This window comes from Hemicordylus capensis, chromosome 6 (assembly GCF_027244095.1).
Source record: "Hemicordylus capensis ecotype Gifberg chromosome 6, rHemCap1.1.pri, whole genome shotgun sequence".
Taxonomy (NCBI): domain Eukaryota; kingdom Metazoa; phylum Chordata; class Lepidosauria; order Squamata; family Cordylidae; genus Hemicordylus; species Hemicordylus capensis.
Genome location: NC_069662.1, coordinates 25,970,476 through 25,975,818, shown reverse-complemented (window position 1 = coordinate 25,975,818; position 5,343 = coordinate 25,970,476).

The window sequence follows — 5,343 nt, the reverse complement described above, 5'->3', positions numbered from 1 at the left end:
AATTGCTATGTTTTCTCAGAAGTCTTTGAAGAGGAACTTTGCCAAATGCTTTTTGGAAGTACAGATATACTATGTCAACTGGATCACCATTACCCACACACTGGTCGACACTCTCAAATAACTCCAATAGGTTTGTGAGGCAAGATTTACCATTGCAGAAGCCATGCAGGTTCTCTGGTCCATCTAGCTCAGTATCGTCTACACAGACTGGCAGCAGCTTCTCCAAGGTAGCAGGCAGGAATTTCTCTCAGCCCTATCTTGGAGATGTCAGGGAGGGAACTGGGAAGCTAGATGCTCTTCTCAGAGCTGCTCTATCCCCTAAGGGGAATATCTTGCAGTGCTCTCACATTTAGTCTCCCATTCATATGCAAGCAGGGCAGACCCTGCCTAGCACAGGGGACAAGTCATGCTTGCTACCACGAGACCAGCTCTCCTCCCAAGTTAGACTTTGGTTTGAAATGACCCATAGGAAGAAGAGAAGCTCTATGTAGGAATCACATTGTACTAGCGGATCCAGCGCTGAGCATCTGCACCCCTAGTTCTCCCTGTCTCTCCTCCGCATCTTCATTCCCCCTCCCTTCAGCCCTAGCATGTTATCCTTTCATGCCTCTCCCTTCAGCTCCAGTCCGTTCTCCTTTCACCCCGCTCCCAGTTCCCTCCCCAGCCAACCAGCTGCTGCCATTTTATCACTTCATCCCCATCGCTCTCCAGGCAACTGCTCACAAACTCTCATGAGAGCTGCCACACATGGGATTAGCGACAGGTACTTTTAAGGGGATTAAATATATAGAAGATATTATCTGTAAAAATGTAGCTGTTTGAGATATATTCATTTTAGATGTTTGACCTATGTACAGCCCCCTAAAATATAGGTTGCAGATAGAAAATGTGTAACTGTACATCTGTTGAGCATAGTATGAATCATGTGTGTAGAGATCTATATATTTGTACATTATAACCTGATTGTACCTGCACTAGATAACATGTGAAAAGAGCTTCAGATATCAGAAAGATAAAAGATGTTCCAAAGGCTGAAGCATCTGAAGTTGGGGATCATTTTCATAGAGTGGATACAGCTGAATGTGTTGTATGAATGTGACTCAGGAAGAAGCCAAGAAGATGCCTGTGGAAGAAGGTCATCACTTTTGTAAGATATGTAGCAAGTTGTCTTATGGTGATTGATTCAGATCATGGTTCTATCTAGCTCAGTACTGTCTACACTGACTGGCAGTGGCCCGCCATAATTTCAGATGTACATTTCACATCCCACCTTGGATATGAATTTAACCTGGGATTTCCTACATTCAAATCATACACTTCCACAGATGCACTTCCACAGAGTTACCATTGTTCTACACTTAATCGTTTTGTGACAACAAGCAGAATTTTCAAATTCCAGTAGGTTGGGACTCAACCTTTTGATAAATATTAGAATGCTGAGAAAGCTGTCAACAGTTCGCCTGACCTGTCACTGACTCCGGACCCTCAGATAACATGCTGCAATTGTTGCCCATAACGGGCATAAAATTCACTTAACTTGAGACAAATGGCTCATAATTTGATAGATACACTATAAACCTTTCATAAAACCATCCTGAAACCATCCTGGATTTTTGTTGTCAATCTGAACAGGAAATAAAATGAAATAACAGGCACATGCAAACATGACTGCATACACATACATCAAAATTGGGACAATTGTAGTCCTATTTTTGGTTCTTTCCAGTGAGACACAGTGAAAGCTGGCCACCCAGACAATCTTCTGTTGCCCCAGCTCCTCTTGCCACCCACCATGTTTCATGCCCTGAGGGAGAATAGAGTCTCCTCATGATGTTTTTCACCCAAGAAGAGCTATGCCCTGCTGGTGTCCGGCATGGGGTTGCCATTTGCCAGTGACCCGCATTTCAACAATATCATTGCATTGATTGCCTCACACAGCCTGCCTATGCCGAGGGATCTGATGATCCACCATAACATCCAGCAATGCCCTCTAGACCATAGAGAAGACAACCACAACCAGGGCCATGAACTAGAGGAAGGGCTCATCGCCTTGCAGGGTCAGTGCACTGATGCACCTTTGGACTGTGCCTCCCAGCTTGAGCCTAACAATAAGCCGAGCACACTAGTTAACCCTCCAGAGGTGGGGAGCACTCATGACCCCCCTGCTGACTCCCCAGGACTGGAACTAAGACAGACAGGGCCTGAGAAGGAAGCTTTGGACCACCTGAGTGCCTCACCAATTCCTCTTGCACCAGCAGTGCAGGTGCTAGCAGATGCCCCTCCTCCCCACTTACTTCAGGAAGATTTGCAGTCCCCCAGCTTGCCTGCCAGTGATTACCTGAATCCTGACCTTATTCTCACATCGACTTTATGACATTGCTCAGACCAGCATAAGATCAAGGTCATGACATGGGATTTGCCAGAGTGACGCTGTTCCAGAGACGCAGACGCCTACAATTTTCTCTCCCAATTTGACATAATTCTGTTGCAGGAAACCTGGACAGTGGACAATGTTACCCTCAATGGATACCACTCATTCTCAGTTGGGGTGGTACCTGGGACAGGCCATGGGAGGCTCAAAGGAGGACTGGTGATATTAGTCTCCACCACACTGTGGGTAACATCGACACCTCTTACCTCACTGAAACAAGGATAGCTATGGTTATGTTAATCCACTTTGGTCCTAGCTTGCTATTAATAATCAACACTTATCTCCCACCACAGCAGCAGAAACCTGAAATCAGCTCTGTTTGGGCTGTACCTGAACACTAAACAAACAACCTGCTTTTGGCCAATCATGAAGTGCTGGTGGTGTGGGGGGGCTGACTTCAGTGCTAGGCTGGGGCCTGATTATTATACCCTATTCTCTCTATAGCAGCTTTCCAACCCATTCTCGGAGATGGAGCTCCTACCCCTTACTTGCTCTTCAAAGGACGTGAGATCAAACTATGTGGGTCTTTGCCTTGCACAAATGACCACCAGACCTAACCTACTAATCCTGAATGGCTCATTTGCAGGAGATCATCCTGGGTAATATACCCAGCTCTAAAACAAGTACCATTGATTATATTGACATTTCTCAGAATTTGTTCCCTTTTGTTGAGAAATTTCAGGTCATATCTTATCTAGATAGCAATCACTTGCCGAAGTCCCTTCAATTAGTGTCCTTTACCCAACAGTTGCATCTGGAAACCTGCTACACTCCCCATATTCTACCTATTGGTCAAGGCAGGTGTCGTGCCAAATGCACCCCTCATCTTGACCAAACATTAAAGGATATGCTTGCCGCGGAACCTCTTCAGAGCTACCAGTGTGATCTCATGTCAATGGCATCTACTTGAGCCCCCTGATGACCTGCAAGGACCTAGTGAACGAGCTGCGAAAGCATCTAATCAGAAAGACTGACTCCTTAAAAAGCCATCTGTGTGCCCATCCAAACCGTGATTTGATAAAGACTGTGTAGAAGCTGTTCAGGCTACTACACAGAAGCGTTTGGTTCAAACTCAGACCAAACCAGGCATTCAATTGGCAATGCCTGTCCAAGTTCGAACCTATCAAGCCAGTTTTGGTTTGAGCCATTTAGAGCTGGTTCGAAGGTTCTAGAGGCCATTTTAGATGTTGTCCTCCATGTTGTGTGACTTGTGTTGCTTGATTTCGTTGACTGAGCTCTTGCTTCCCTGATTGGCCAGATGAGTCTGGCTCTCCGGTAGGCTCTGCACTGTGCCAGTCCTTGAGAACTGGCACCCTATTGGCCAGGGGGGAGGGCAAAGGTGGGGGCTCCCAAAGGAAGGAGTTTCAAATCCTATTTAAAGCCAAGTTTCTGGCCTAACAAAATCACTCTGGCTGCAGTCTTGCTTGGCTTCCTTCTGGCCTGCCGTGGCTAGTTCTGGTGTGGTGAGAGTCTGTTTGGCAGACTGCTGTGTTTTTCTTCCCAGTCTTCCCTTCTGCCTGTTTTTCTGCCCCCCTGTTCACTCTCCTGCTTTAAATCTGTTTTCCCCTGTTGTGACTGTGTGTGTGTTTGTTCTGCTGCTTTTTTCCCCTCATCCAGAGTTAGTGAGTGTCTGTCTCTTTCTCCCCACTCTCCTCTGGGCCAGGAAGGCCAAGGCCCTTTGGCCGGAGGCCTCTCTCTGGCCCATTTCCCAAACTCAGTCCCCACTTTCCCCACCTTTTTTGCTTTTGTGGTGGCTGCTGTTTTTACATCTGTTGGCTGAGTTGAGACAGAGAGAGTCCTCCTCAACTCAGCAGCCACTGCCAGTTGTTTGTATTTCATTCTGGGGTTTGGGGGGTGGGGTGGCGTTTTCCTTGTTTTCTCTGGAGCAGGTGCTTTTCTTTGTTAATCCTTTTCTTGCTGTACTTAACACACTGCCTGCTCCAGCATCCAGCACCTCTATCCTCCCCTTTCCTTCCTCCCCCCCCCTTGCCCACCCCTTCTCCATCCCCATCCCCACAGCCTTTTTTCCCCACCAGCCTTTTTATTTATTTAATCAGTGTTCTTACTTTGATTTGTTTGGGTGTGTGGGTGAAATAGCTGGAAAGCTCTTCATTCTGCCCCCACCCCCCTGCCCTGGCTTTGCCTGCCCACCCATGCTCTCCTTTCTGTAAATAGTGTTTTTGGTCTCGTTTGTGTAGATAGATAGTTGTTTTGGGTGTGAATATTACTGCATAGTTGCAGTATAGATGGATTTGTAGATATACGTGTGTGTGTGTGTGTATATATATATATATATATAGAGAGAGAGAGAGAGAGAGAGAGAGAGAGAGAGAGAGAGAGAGAGAGAGATTTTATTGTGCCCCCCCTTCCCCTCTCGTTTCTTCTGCTGACATACAAGCAAACAACACACACACATCAGACATGCATGAACTGGCCATGAGTGGTCTCCTGCCACACCACGTTCTGGGTGGCCTCCATTGACCCACCTCAATGCTGGACGTTCCTATCCCTTTAGTTTTTTCAGAGCCCCCTTCTCCTTCCCCTCTTCTAGCTAGCAGCACACACATGCACACACCAAAAGCAAATAAGCATGCACACTGCTGATGACTATATATGCTCTGGTGCAACCGCGTGCCTGGTGCCCTGTGTGGCCTCGAGCAAAGATATGGTAGACCCTGAGGCATTTATTTCCCTACAGGCAAAACACATTAGGAGCAGAAGAACAAGGTGCGTGGCATGTGTTACTTTAAGTTCTCCTTCAGTGTGTTGGTATGTTCTTTGCAGTTTGCATTTGGTTTTACTCTGCCCAAGAGGAAAACCGACTTGAAGACCATTCCCTTTGGGAAAAGGGTGAAGCTGGGAAAAAGTGACTGGATTACCTAAAGGATTGTTTCCCACTAAAAACAAAATGG